This window comes from Phyllostomus discolor, chromosome 5 (genome assembly GCF_004126475.2).
Source record: "Phyllostomus discolor isolate MPI-MPIP mPhyDis1 chromosome 5, mPhyDis1.pri.v3, whole genome shotgun sequence".
Lineage (NCBI taxonomy): Eukaryota > Metazoa > Chordata > Mammalia > Chiroptera > Phyllostomidae > Phyllostomus > Phyllostomus discolor.
In genome coordinates this window covers 20841436-20856419 of record NC_040907.2, presented here as the reverse complement: position 1 = coordinate 20856419, position 14984 = coordinate 20841436, and the positions used below count along the sequence as shown (strand labels likewise).

At 43.6% G+C, this 14984-nt stretch overlaps 1 protein-coding gene across 2 annotated transcripts in view; it reads right to left on the bottom strand.

The window, feature by feature from the left end:
• Positions 1-13165, bottom strand: part of ZBTB8A (zinc finger and BTB domain containing 8A) — a 37587-nt gene extending 24422 nt beyond the window's left edge. The window contains exon 1 of one of the 2 annotated variants that reach the window (XM_036025717.1): positions 12808-13165. The gene's annotated coding sequence lies outside the window, so the exon portion shown is untranslated. The remainder of the gene's footprint in view (positions 1-12807) is intronic. The other variant, XM_028511918.2, reaches the window with a different exon arrangement.
• Between the last annotated feature and the right edge of the window lie 1819 nt (positions 13166-14984).

The following is a 14984-nucleotide window of genomic DNA, read 5'->3' as shown; positions in this document are numbered from 1 at the left end:
GAGACCAATCAATTAAGCTAAGAATTCTCATCAAAATAATTTTGACTAAATCAATGAAATTATTTTTTTAAATAATATGTATTTTTTAGTATAAAAGTATTATACACTTACAGAAAATTTAGAATATACAAGCAAGTATAAAGAAGAAAACATAAGCATTAAGTACCTACTCATGAGGAGGTCTGAATTCTGGAAATTTAAACCATCCCACTGCTGACCTAGAGGTTTACAAAAACATTTTTTTGTTACATCAAACTAAAAAGTTTTTGCACAGCAAAGGAAACCATCAACAAAATGAAAAGGCAACCTACTGAATGAGAGAATATACTGGCCAGACTTCTGACCAAGACGGTAGATACACTGTGCCTCCTCACACAACCAAAAGAAGGACAACAAATTTAGAAACAAAAAAAGCAACCAGAACTGACAGAAAATTGAACTGTACGGAAGTCCAACAACCAAGGAGTTAGACACATTCATCCAGTTTGGTAGGAGGGGCGGAGTTGGGTGCCAGGCAGAATCGGGCCCTGGGCAGAGAGGGGTCACAGCAAAAAAAAAAAAAAAAAAAGCGGTGGCTTGTGGACCCCGGCACACAAGGCAGTGGCTGACAGACCAGGCACGTAGGCGGTGGCTGGCAGACCCAGTGAGGTGCGCAGGGCAGCTGGCTGACCAAGTGGTCCCATATTCTCACGCAGACAAACCAGGCGAAGCAGCAGAGTGAAACAGACCTCGAAGCCCAGGGCCCCAGCGAGGGGAAATAAAGCCCCAAAACACCAACTGAAAATACCTGTGGGGGTTGAGGCAGTGAGAGAGACTCCCAGTCACACACAGGAGGTCGTTGGAGAGATCCACAGGGTCCTAGAATGTGCACAAGCCCACCCACACAGGAATCAGCACCAGGAGGGCCCAGTTTGCTTGGGGGAGATGGTGGAAGAGACTGAAATTCAACTGAGAGCAGAGCAAGTGCCACTGTTCCCTCTCGGACCCCGCCCCCACATACAGTGTCACAACCCAGCGCCTGGGTTGCCCCGCCCTGGTGAACACCTAAGGCTCCGCCCCACATATGTAACAGGTGTGACAAGACCAAAAAAAAAAAAAAAGACCCAAATGGAAGAATAGATCAAAGACCCAGAGCAAATACTTTTAAGCGACGAAGAGATAAACAACCTATGAGATGCACAGTTCGAAACACTGGTGATCAGGACGCTCACAGAATTGGCTAACTTTGGTCGCAAATTAGATGAGAAAAACGAAGGCTACACTAAGTGAAATGAAGGAAAACACACAGGGAACCAATAGTAATGGGAAGGAAACAGGGACTCAAATCAATGGAGTGGACCAGAAGGAAGAAAGAAACAACCAAACGGAAAAGAATGAAGAAAAAAGAATTTTAAAAATGAGGAGAGGCTTAGGAACATCCAGGACATCTTTAAATGTTCCAACATCCAAATTATAGAAGTACCAGAAGGAGAAGAGGAAGAGCAACAAGTGGAAAAGTTATTTGAACAAATAATAAAGGAGAACTTTCCCAAGCTGGCAAAGGAAATAGACTTCCAGGAAGTCCAGGAAGCTCAGAGAGTCCCAAAGAAGTTGGACCCAAGGAGGAACACACCAAGGCACATCATAATTACATTAGCCAAGATTAAAATGAAGGAGAGAATCCTAGAAGCAGCAAGAGATAAGGGGACAGTCACCTACAAAGGAGTTCCCATCGGACTGTCAGCTGATTTCTCAAAAGAGACCTTACAGGCAAGAAGGGGCTGGAAAGAAATATTCCCAGTCATGAAAGGCAAGAACCCACATCCAAGATTGCTCTATCCAGCAAAGCTTTCATTTAGAATGGAAGAGTAGATAAAGTGCTTCTCAGATAAGGTCAAGTTAAAGGAGTTCATCATCACCAAGCCCTTATTATATGAAATGTTAGAGGGACTTACCTAAGAAAAAGAAGATAAAAAACATGTATAGTAAAAGGACAGCAAACTCACAATTATTAACAACCACACCTAAAGCAAAACCAAAAACAAACTAAGCAAACAACTGGAACAGGAACAGAACCACAGAAATGGAGATCACATGGAGGGTTAGCAACAGGGGAGTGAGAGGAGGAGAGAGGAGGAAAGGTACAGAGAATAAGTAGCATAGAGGGTAGGTAGAAAATAGACAGGGGGAGGGCAAGAACAGTATGGGAAATGTAGAAGCTAAAGAACTTATGACACATGGACATGAACTAAAGTGGGCGAATGTGGGTGGGAGGGGGTGTGCAGGGTGGAGGGGAATGAAGGGGGGAATATAACAACTGCAATAGCATAATCAATAAAATAAAGTTAAATTAAAAAAGAACATACTAGCCAATTATATATCTGATAAAGGGTTAATGTCCAAAATTTATAAAGAACTTACGAAACTCAACACACACACACACACACACACAAAAACAATCCAATTAAAAATGGGCAAAGGACCTGAACAGACACTTCTCCAAAGAGGACACAGAGATGGCCAATAAACATATGAAAAGATTATCAAGGTCACTAATCATCAGAGAAATGCAAATTAAAACCACAGTGAGATATCGCCTCACACCTTTCAGAATGGCTGTCATCAATAAGTCAATAAACAAGTGCTGGTGAGGATGTGGAGAACAAGGAACACTCTTGCACGATTGGTAAGAATACAGATTGGTGCAGCCACTGTGGCAAGCAGTATGGAGATACCTCAAAAAATTAAAAACACAACTGCCTTATGACCCAGTGGTTCCACTCTGGGAATATATCCAAATAAACCCAAGACACTAATTTGAAAGAATATATGCACCCCTATATTCATTGCAGCATTATTTACAATAGTAGCCAAGAATGAAAGCAGCCCAAGTGCCCATCAGTAGATGAGTGGATAAAAAGCTGTGGAACATTTACACAATCAGCTACTATGCGGCTATGAAAAAAAGAAGGAAATCCTACCTTTTGCAACTGCATGGAAGGACTTGGAGAGTATTATGCCAAGTGAAATAAGCCAGTCAAAGAAATATCATGTGATATCACTTATATGTGGAATTTAATGAACAAAATAAATAAACAAAATAGAAACAGACCCATAGATTGAGAGTAGAGACTGACAGCTGTCAGAGGTGAGTAGGGTTGGAGGGCTGGGTAAAAGTTGAGGAGATGGAGCAAAAAAAAAACCAAACCCCTCACAGACACAGACTGCAGTCTGGTGATTGATAACCAGAGGGAAAGAGGGTGGGGGAAGGCAGCATTGCCAGCGAGGGTAAGGAGGGGGGAAATGGTGATAAAAGGAGACTTGACCTGGGGTAGTGAACACACAATACAATATATAGATGATATATTATAGGACTGTACACCCGAAACCTATATAGTTTTTAATCAATTGTCACCCCAATGAATTTACAATAAATTTTTTTTTAATTTTTGAGCACCAACCAACAGAGAAAATAGCAAAGATGATCTGAGTATTGCATAAAGTGTAATGCGATTAGCTCTTGACTGGCAACGGTTTTTTTCTTCAAGTCCCTCAGTCTCTATGGTTGGGAAGAAGGGGAGAAATCAAAACAAATCTAAACAAGTGGACAAGAGCAAGATGAGAGCAAAGGTGATGGACGCTGGAAACAGCATAACAGTGGGTTATCAACACTTTTTAAAGGTCCATTTAAAGCAGAGTAAAGAACCCTGGCCAGTGTTGCTCAGTTGGTTGAAGTGCCATCCTGTAACCAAAAGACTGGGGGTTTGAACCCCAGTCCAGGCATGAATGAGAGGCAACCATTCAATGCTGCTCTCTCCCATTGATGTTTCTCTCCCTCTCTCTCTAAAAAAGCAAAAAAAAAAAATGTCCTTGGGTGAGGATAGAAACAAAAATTACAGTCAAGAGTAAAATTTGCTATGAAAAAGATTTTTAGAAACACCTGTCATTGGCCCTGACTGGGTAGCTCATTTGGTTAGAGCGTCGTCCCCATACACTGAGACTTCGGATTTGATCCCCAGTTGATATGCCAACTTTGTGGATTCAGTCCCCCCTGAGGGCACATACGAGCATCAACCAATGAATGCATGAGTAAGTGGCACAACAAATCGATGTTTCTTTCTCTCTCCCCCACCTTCCTTTCTTTCTCTAAAATCAATCAATAAATTTTTTAAAAAAACACCCATCAATCAAAATTTTTTTAAAAAACACCCATCAGCCCTGGCTGGTGTAGCTCAGTAGATTGAGCGTGGGCCTGCAAACCAAAGGGTGGCCGGTTCAATTCCTAGTCAGAACATATATGCCTGGGCTGCGGGCCAGGTCCCTAGTAGCGGGTGCTTGAGAGGCAACCACGCATTGATGTTTCTCTCCCTCTTTCTCCTTCCCTTCCTCTTGCTCTAAAAAATAAATAAATAAAATTTAAAAAAAAAAACACTCATCATTAAAACAGTGGGATCAAATTGAGGGATGAACTAGGATTTTGTAGTTGGGGGAACAAAATTAGTAATTTTTAAGAACAACTCCTTGCTACACCAAAAACTCACCTATCTCCTAGCTGCAGTGAGCTAGGAAGGCACTCTGCAAAGGGTATTTACTCCGATAGCTTCAGCGTCACTATTTCAACAATGCTACCTAAGAGTGTACTAACTAGTACTGTCCAGTATACTGGGTCTTTACAGTGGCAAGCAGAAGTTAATTCTGTGGCTTTTTAAGAAAATTGATTTCTGAACCTAGTCTGTGCCCTAGACAGTTTTCACGCTGTAATGAAATGTCATTTTTAAGGGACAACCACCAGCTTCTACCCTAGCAGATGTAAGTTAGAGTAGGCTTCTGTGTTAGCCATCCTTTCTTGACTTTCTAACTGGAAAACTGAAAGGACATTTCCCAGACTCCTTTCCAGTTAAGTTTCCCCATGTGTGATGGGGTCCAGCTCCCAGGGGCTGTGCTAAGATCTGGAAAGCAGAAATGAGGCGGGAACTGTCTTCCTGCAGTTCGGGCTGTTGGTGCCGGCAGCACGCTGTGGGAACATCGGGCCTCTCTGCAGCAGCCCGCCAGCGTCCCAGAGCTTCATGGCTGTCAAGAGACAAGTTTGGTGGAGACGGCCTTCACTACTTGGTGGATGCTGAGGGACGGTTTCAGGGTAGCAATTTCTTGAACCTTGAATTGAGCAAGCAATGCCATCTGGAACTCGACAGCCCCAGTGGCTCCCTCCCCCCAGAGGGCTTGTTTGGCCGTCTGGTTCTGGGAATAATTTCTGAAGGCCCAGCCTGGAGCCCACTCCTTTCAGCCCTTCCAACGATTTTGTAAGTACTCAGTTCCCATTAGTAAACAAGTTAAAACATTGGAGTGGGTTCTCTTTTCTGAAACTGGGCTGAGGTGACATGTTAGTACATCATTTGCCTCAAGACTTAAAAGCCGAAGGACGAGTGGTCTGTCTGTGAGCAGCAGCATTGGGCAGTATGCTGGGGAACAGGCTCTGGAATCAGGCTGCCTGGTGCAAATCCTGGCTCTGCCACTCACTAACTGGACAACATGGGACATTAACCCCCTGTGCCTCTGTCTCTTCATCTGTAAAATGGGAATAGTAATTAATACCTACACCTAGAGTTATGGGATAGAGTAAATGAGAAGATAACCTAAATCAAGTGCTTACAATAGTATCTGCCTTACAACAAGCCCTTGATGATGTTAGCTAACAGTAATAATAATCTTCACTATTATTAATTATGCAGATGACTTTAAAATACTGCTTTAACCAAGTAGAAAATGTAAACCTTATAAAATTATATTACTTCACATTTTTCTTGTGGCCTACAGAATGCTAACTTACACAAAGGTGGACACAGAAAGGTGACTGCTTCCATGATGTCCCCACACCCAGAGAACGTGATCATCTCAAAGCTACCTCGGACCCAGCGGTACCCAAGGCCTACTCCAGGTACTGCACACCTCACCCTAAGGGAGAGTTCTTCGTTAGAAACTACCTGTGCCGTTTTCCATTTCAAATGTTACCTTATTAATAATGCTTTATGAATTAGGGTGTTTGTTATTCAGAATTTTTTCAGCTTGAGATATAATTGACAAATAAAATAGTAAAGTATTGAGTGTGCATCATGGTGATCTGATATACAGTATGAATACATTGTGAAAGGATTCTTCCCACTAGTTAATTAATGTCCATCATCTTACATATTTGTTTGTTTGTTTATGTTTTGGAGAGAATATTTAAGTTCTATTCCCTTAGCAAATTTCAATTACACAAGAGAGTGTTCTCAACTAGTCATCATGTTATACAGATCTTCAAACCTTATTCATCTTACAGCTGAAAGTTTGTGTGTACCCTTCTTCCAACCTCTCCATATTTCCCTCCCCAACCCCAGCCCCTTGCAACCACTTTTTTACTCTCAGTTTCTGTGAGTTTGACTTTTAGAGTCTATGTATAAGTGGTAACATGCAGTATTTGCCTTTCTCTGACTGGATTTATTTCATTTAGCACAATGCCCTAAAAGGTCCATCCACGTTGTCTCAAATAACAGGACTTCCTTCTTTCTCATGGCTGGTTATTATTCGTGTGTGTGTGTGTGTGTTTATCTCACATTTATAAATCACATCTTCATCTGTTAAAAGACAGTTTGTTTTGTTATTCATAATTTTAAATTATTATTGCAGCCCTGACTGGTGTGGCTTAGTGGATTGAGTGCTGGCCTGAGAACCGAAGGGTCCCAGGTTCAATTCCCAGTCAGGGCACATGCGTGGGTTACAGTCCAGCTCCCCAGTTGGGAATGTGCGAGAGGCAACAATCTATGTTTCTCTCTCTCCCTTCCTCTCTTTCTAAAAATAAATAAATAAAATCTAAAGAAAAAAAAATTAAAATATTATTGCAGAGATTTCATGAGAATGGGATCTGTATTCTGTAAGATTTGCAATCTGAAAGTATAAAATTTTAGTGTGTAGGTTTAAAATACTGCTCTAACGTACATATTAAGATCTTAGATAAGCCCTGGCCGGTGTGACTCAATGGCTGAGTGCCAACCTGTGAATCAAAGGGTCACCAGTTTAATTCCCAGTCTAGGGCACATGCCTGGGTTGCAGGCCAGGTCCCTGGTAGGGAGCGCATGAGAGGCAACCACACATTGATGTTTCTCTCCCTCTCTTTCTCTTTCCCTTCCTCTCTGTAAAAAAAAATAAATAAAATCTTAAAAAAAAAGATCTTAGATAAAATGGCCTGGTTCAGTGTGCTGAAGTGTCTTCTGATGATGAAAAATACATTGCAGATTTTGGAATAAAGCTTCCCCCAAATGTTCTGGAATTGTAAGAACCTAATGGTGCACCTTATCCATCAGCGCCAGCCAGTTAAGGTGAGGAAACTGAAGCCAATACACAGGTGTTTGTTAAATGCTCAAGGTTTCAGATGCTCCTGAGAACCAAGGACTCAAAGCAATGGAGGCTTTTTAAAAAAAATTCAAAGCTTTGTCTCTTAGGCTGTTATCTATTTCCATTTTTATTTTATTTATTGATGAGAGAGAGAGAGTTTCTTGTTCCACTTATTTATGCACTCATTGGTTGATTCTTGTATGTGCCCTGACTAGGGATAGAACCCGCAACCTGGGCATTTAGGAAGGAGGCTCTAGCCCAGTGGTCCCCAACCTTTTTGGTACCAGGGACGGGTTTCATGGAAGACAATTTTTCCATGGACCTGGGTAGGGGATGGTTTCAGGGTGATTTAAGTGCATTACATTCAAGCTTACCTCCTGCTGTGCAGCCCAGTTCCTGCCCACAGAGGTTGGGGGCCTCTGCTCTAACCAACTTAGCTACCGGGTCCAGGTGCAGATTTTTCTGAAGGGTTAGAAAAACAACTGAAAGAAAGTAACTTCATCCTCTGATTCAATAATTACTTTTATACTGTTCTGAACTCCACATAGCTATATGTGTTTTATTTTCCTATTTAAAGCAAAAAAAATTATTTTCCTTTTATAAGGGCAGATTTTCAAATTGGAAGGTAAATGTATTCATTCAATACTTTTTTTTTTTTTTTTTTTTTTTGCGCACCTACCCTGTTCCAGGCTATCCCTGGCCCTGGGAATACAAGGAGATGATGATATGTCAAAGGTCAGTCCTCTGGCTACTCTCAATTTCCATCAGGGAAAAACAGAGTCAGAGAAAGAGACAGAGAGGAAGATAGAGAGAGGCTTTTAAAGTTACAACACAATGAAGAAAACACTCGAAGTAGAAAGGAAATATAAAACCAAGGCAGCAAATGATTGTGCCGGGGAGTGTCCAGAAAAGTTTCCAAAAGGTTGGACCCCCCCTGGCTCAGTTGTGTTTCAGCTCCAGGTGCAGAAAAGTAGCAAAACCAGAGCAGAGCAGTGCAGCAATGCCATGCTTAACCTCAGGACCAGATGCAATGACTAACGACCCCATACCCTACGCCTAGCACTGACCAATCTGTGGAAACCACAACCCTGAGGGGACACACCTGGAAAACTGATCAATATTCCATTGAGATCCTCCCTCATCTACCCCTCTTCCTCTTCTCCCTTTCCTCTTTCCTGAGCCCATTTCTTCTACAGCTCACTTCTATCTCTGTGACTTTGTAAATAAACGTCTGCTTGTATCTGAGTCTTTCCTCTGAATTCTTTCTTAGCCAGAAATCAAGTGCTGGTAATACTCTGGTGCTATCTCGCTGCCAACTGTAAGGAAGATTATATGGTGGTGGGAAAAAGCAAGGCAGGAAAGGTTTTACAAGATAGTTAAAATTCTTTCTTTCCAGGGTGATCACCCTTTAGAAGGAGCAGTCTGAAAAAAAGGCATTTCAAAGATGCATAACCTAGATGCACAAAAACAATGGACAAAGCTTGCCTGAGGCATTAAAAAAAAGTCCCCTCCTTTTAAAAAGATTTTATTTATTTATTTTTAGACAGAGGGGGAGGGAGGGAGAAAGAGAGGGAGAAAAGTATCAATGTGTGGTTGTCTCCCACACGCCCCTCACAGGAACCCAACCAGAAACCCAGGCACAAGCCTCAACTGGGAATTGAACCAGCAACCCTCCGCTTCTCAGGGCAGCACTCATTCCGCTGGGCCACACTAAGCGGGGTACCCCTCTTTGTTTTTTAAAGATAAGCCTTTTAACTAAAGAAGTTACATGCCTGGGGCATGAATACCTGCCTTAACCTGCCCATCTAGGAATTTATGATCATATAACCCTGTGAGATTACCTTCCACCAAACCCCTTGTGCATCCAATTTGAATGTTTACTGGGCACTGTGCTAAACACTTTACACTCATCTGCTGCTGGGATCCACATAGTACAGATTTAAAAAACCAAGGCACAGAGAAATCAGAAGAAAGTGCCTGACTGCACAAGGAGCAAGTGAACAGAGACTGGAACTCAGGCCTCAAGCCGACACTCTTAGGTCTTGCGTTCCTCTGACCACAGTGTGTGCAAAATGCCTAGCACAATGCATGGCATGCAGCTTAGGCTCAATAAAAAGTAGCAACTTACTGTTATGATGATCCAATGTACACACCCAGAGGAAAAACTGAGCATGGAGGAAGAGAAGTGGTGGGAGAGGCAGAGCCAGGGAGACCAGTTTAAAGGCTAACTGCGGAGGTCAAAGCAAGGACTGGTGAGGAACTGAGCTAGGGCAGTGGAGACAAAAGGAGCAAAACAGGCAGTTTCCCAAGAAAACAGGAATTGTCCTATAAACTGGGGTCAGTTATAACTTGATAACATTTACTTCTATAGGGCATTAACACAATTTGCATTCATAATAGTACTCTTACGTCATCAAAAAAGCTTTCTTTTCAAAATGTGACTAAATCATGGAAATCAATATGTTTTAAATGTTCTTACTTCAGTCAATTGACAATAAAAGTTGAAACAGCAAGTTATATTAACTCGTGTGGGACATACAAAATTCAATGGGAAACATTTTAAATATCTATCAGAGTTACATACCTATAATGGTCCTAAGTGTATTAAAGAATTCAAGATTCCCACTAAGTTTAAAGGTCTTTAAAAAGATGGATCAAAAAAATAATTGCATATTTTGGGAACCATCAAGTTCAAAGGTCTTTGGGATAGAAGGGAAATATATGTACTTCTATGAATAAACTTAAAATTTAGGTAATGAGTATAATTTGAATGAAGGTTGTAGGCTAGAAGACTCTCTCCTTTGAGATAGATAGTCATTAATCTAGAATTTAGTGTGTGCCATCAAGAGTCACCAAAACAATTCTCATTAGCCTCCTTAGCAAAAATCCCTGGGTCATAAAGAAGTTCAGCCAACTGACATGGTAATTATATTCTTTGGTGGATAAACATCTTTCAACTCTGCAAAGATTGAGAAGTATAAAAACACATAAGAAAATCAAAGCCATAGTCGGGAAAGTCTCACTGAGAAAATGGCATTTTAAGTAAAGTCCAAGAACAGTGAGAGTCACATAGGTATCTGGGGGGAAAAGTCTTCCACGCAGATGGAACAGCACCTGCAGAAGCTCTGAGGTGCAGAAGGCAAGGAGGGCTGGGGAGAGCAATGAGAAGGGAGTCACAAAAAGGAATGCCAGCCCTGCCTGGTGTAGCTCAGGGGATGGGGGGGAGTTCTGCAAACCAAAAGGTTCCCGGGTTCCATTGCCAGTCAGGACATATACCTGGGTTTTGAGCCAGGCTCCCAATGGATGTTTCTCTCCCTCTCTTCCCCTCTCTCTAAAAATAAATATTTTTAAAAAGAAAGGAAAAAGAAGGGCAGATTGTGAAGCAGGTAGAACATCTTGAGACCAGTTCCTGGAGGCCCTGATAGCCTATGTGGGGGGCTTTGACTTTTAAACTGAGTAAAATGAGGAACCACTGACCAATTTTGAGCAAAAAAGTGACAAAAACTTCCCTCACAGGGAGTCAAACTTACATTGAATCTTTTATTATACACATATAAGTGTGTCACTGAAAGGGTTAAGCCTATTAGTGAAAAATTCTGTATGTAGAAAATACAATTTAAATTATATAAAATGAATTTAGTGTTACCTTATAAAGTTTTTTTTTTCCTCCTCTGGGCCCAAATCATTATCAACAGAAAGGCTGGTGATTTCAAGTTCAGGAGGTAAGACCTGACAGAGTGCCGTTTGCTGGCACCTGAAATTTACATGCCCCAGGAGCCCAGGGACTCAGGATGCCTCCTACTGACAGAGCCTAACCCATCTGCGCCCATTGGGCCAAGGGTGGCAAATTGGATTTTCACTTCCCCTTTACCCCTTGTGAGGCCAGGTAAATTTCCAGGAATAAAGATATTGGGGGGGGGGGGGGGGGAGATTCGAGATCCCTGGTTATCAGCAAAGGGCTCTTGTTCCTAGGGTCCCACAAAACCACCCATAACTGAGGCTCAGAGCTTATACCGGAGAGAAAACTTGGCACTTGATTCTTCAGCTGAAAATTTTGATTGAACTTTTTTTCTGATAAGGATCAGTCAAGGTTTTTAGACCTGGAGAGCGATGTGCCTAATTTGCTTTCTGGAAGACTCTGGAGGTGACTTGAGGAGGAAATGCAGAGCAAGAACAGGAGGCAAGGGCGCTGGGAGGCTGCCATCGTGTACCTCCTGGCTTAAAGGTTTAACTCATTTCTTCATCTGGAAAGTGGAATAATCATCCGCCTGGCTGTATGGTTGTTTTATGTGAAAGTGAAATGATTCAGTAAGTGAAAGGACTTAATTTGCTAAATAAAGTTCAGCAACTATAAACGTTTATTAAAAATAGCACAATCTACCGCGTGCAAACACAACCTAACATATAACATTGCAACTATTACAATGCTGTATGTCAATTATCTCATTTTTAAAAACACTTTTTGAAAGATGTGGAGTCTGACTACTGGCACAATCAACGATATATCAGCGCATTTTAAGGGGAAGGAGCTAAACCGCTCACTTACAAAAGTGGCTGTCTACATCAGTAGAACGTGCACACGTGTGGTAATTACAAAATAATCATAGATCAGTATTTGTTAGGTGTCTGTTCTAAGCCTGGATCTATCGCATGATATAAAAGCCAAAGGATGTAGGAGTTATGGAAAAACTGGGACTACTGCCCAGCATGCCACCTTCCCGCGCTGGCAAGTGTCCGGAGCCGCGGGGAAGGAGCAGCCCCGGCCCCGCGCCGTCCCATTTGCTCGGCCGTCCGTCACTCGCGCAGCAGCGCGAGCCCGGCCGGCTGCCGACCCTCCGGGAGTCCGTGGTGCCCGACGGCTCCAGACACGCCCGGCACCGTCCCCGCGCCGCCTTTCTGCTGCCGCCAGGAGGCTCCCCGCACCTTCCCGCCTTTCCCCGCGCCGCCGCCGGGCGGGGAGGCGAAGCGAGCGCGGCGCTCCACGGGGGCGACTAGGCGGGCAGGCGGGCGCAGGCGGCGACGGCGCGGCCATTGTCCCGCAACCCCTCCCGGGCGCGCCTGCTGGGCTGGCCGGGTGGGGCGGCGCGGTCAGCGGGCGCGGAGTCTCGGAATCCGTGCGCCCCGGCGCCGCCCGCCTCTTCCCGCAGGCCACCGCCCCGAGGCCGCGTCCCTGGCCGCCGGCCGTCCGTGCCGCCTTTGTGACCATCTCCAGCCCCGCGGAGCCAGCAGGCTGCCGCCGCTGAGCCCGGGGCTGCAAATGGCGCCCGCTCGCCTTAGCGCCTCCCGCCGCTCGCCCGGCCGGGGACGCGTGGGGCACCGCGCCCCGGGCCGCATCCCGCCGCCGCCCGGGTAGTCAGAGCCCACGGCGCCGCCGCCCGTGGCCAGGCTCCCGAGCCGGTCCAGCCGGTCCCGGCAGCCCCGACGCCCCGCCCGCCCTCGCCGCCCGCAGCCTCTTACCGCGGGCCGCGGCGCACCGGCGGGTCGCGCGCGCAAGCTTGCGGGGAGATTCCTGGTCCTCCGCGGGGGAAATACCCCTGTTCCAAGCCGGTCCTTTGCGCCCTAAAACAAGTAGCCCCAACGTGAGAGAAACAAAAGGTATTTGCTGACGTGGGCGTTGGACAGAAACGCCCGAGGGCTGAGGACACAATTAAAGGGGCAACGCACAGATTTCAGGCACCAACCAGCAGCTTCGCCCACTCCCCCAGCCCTTGCCTACACCCCGCTGCACCCTTCAGAGGCACGGGGGCGCCCGGATTCCGTAGCAGTTGGCTACGGAATCATTTTTTAGTCAGCTGAAATTTAAAATTGTACTTTACGTTGGGAAAAGCGCCTCCGGAGGGCAGAAGGGCTGGATTTCTAGGAAATGGGGAATTTGGTTTAGGAAAGAGGGAGGGACTTAGGCGTGTCTCACAGTTACTGTATAAGTACATGTGACAGTATTGTACTTAAGTTTAGCAACGTCAAATGTAAGAGGTTTCCACAGAATTTTTCCCTTTTTCGAAGCACTTATTTTAGTCGGAGGGAACCTTTTCTAAATCTCTACAGGTCACAAGCATTTTATTAAGAGGAAAACCCAGAGAGGCTGAGATAAGAAAATAAGTCTTGGTTAAGTTCAGACAAAATAGAAAACTAGTAAAAATAGTAGGTTTTGTGTTTTTAAATACAAAAATTTTATTGTACGTCAAGCCTCTCTTCTGACATACGTATGTCCCTAATATTTAGAATACAAACAGGTTATATATATTTGCTAAAATCTTAAATCACTGAATTTTCACTGTTACTACAGAAACATTAATTCTATAAACTAAATTAGTTTTCTAGTTCCTTATGCTGGGGGGTCAGGTACTGAAAACTACTCTGATGTAGTAAAAGTGAAAAAAAGACTAAGTTTTTTTTAGTTTGTTTTTCTATTTATAGATTCCTGTCTTGTGTCATAGTCCTAGTGGACAAAGTTTATTCCTGTGGTTTCATTAACAGTTATGTATTTTGAGGATCATACTGCTCTATGAGAAGGATGCAAAGTATTCACAGCTATCTCTTAATGTCACCTCTGTATTACTGTAAGGGTGTTTTGCTATGTAGTCACATTTCCTCACATTCAGGAAGGTAAATGGAAGAAAGGAGGGAAAGGAGGGAGGGAGGGAGGAAGGAAAGAAGGAAAGGAAGAAAAAACAACAAAGGAAACAGAAAACAAGAAAGGTAAAAGGAAACATGTTTGAAAATCATTAGGTATTGGGATCGGGAGTGTTGGATGTCCAAAGCCCCACTGAAAATTCTTATGGAAAGACCTGTCCATTGTTATAACAAAAGATTTTATTTTACACTTTGTTTATTAAAACATGCAAAAGAGTTCTACACACTTGTTCCTCAAGAGAACACATTAAGTCGGTGGTGAACTCTTTGTTGAAAGGAAGAAGTAATGGAAGTTCTTTTTCTCATCTTCCCAGTCCTAGCTTCTGAAACTCCTTTACATATCTGGAGAATTTCTTACATTATAATTAATTGGTAGGAGGTAGAATCTGCCTTCTGCAAAGAACCTGGAAATGCCAGTGACTTGCTTTCCCAGAATCTCTTGCAGTTAGGACCATGGTCAAAGTCTACATTTGATCATCAGATGCACCCACCAGGAACTTTGAAGAGGAAGCTATGGCACCAAAAAGCAGAAACCTCAAAGAATCTTTTCTGGCAGTGGTGACAGTTGTAGCAAGATAATATCTCCAAGTGCCATATAGGCAGTGCTGCTGCTAGTGACAGCATTCGCTGTCTAGTGCTAGTGCCATCGATGGTGCCAGCTGTCGTGCCTCTGTTTACCGAGAGCCGTGTTGGTATCCTCACCAGGCCAGTTCTGTGGTATGACTTGGCTGTCGTTCCTGCCTGTTTAGCATAGGCTTTAACCCCTGTGTTCTGCTCTTCCCGTGATTCTACAAACTTTTAATACATTCATTTCTGCTTAAATTAGCCAAGGCCAGTCTCTGTTCACCTAAGAACTGTGAATGGTACAAAATGTTAAGAAGGCACCTGAACTTGTGACCTGGAGCTTAATAGATAAAATTGTTTGAGATAAAATGATGGTATCAATGTCATATAGATGGGAATTAAAAGCATGGTAATGGATATAACATAAAGTGAGAAGG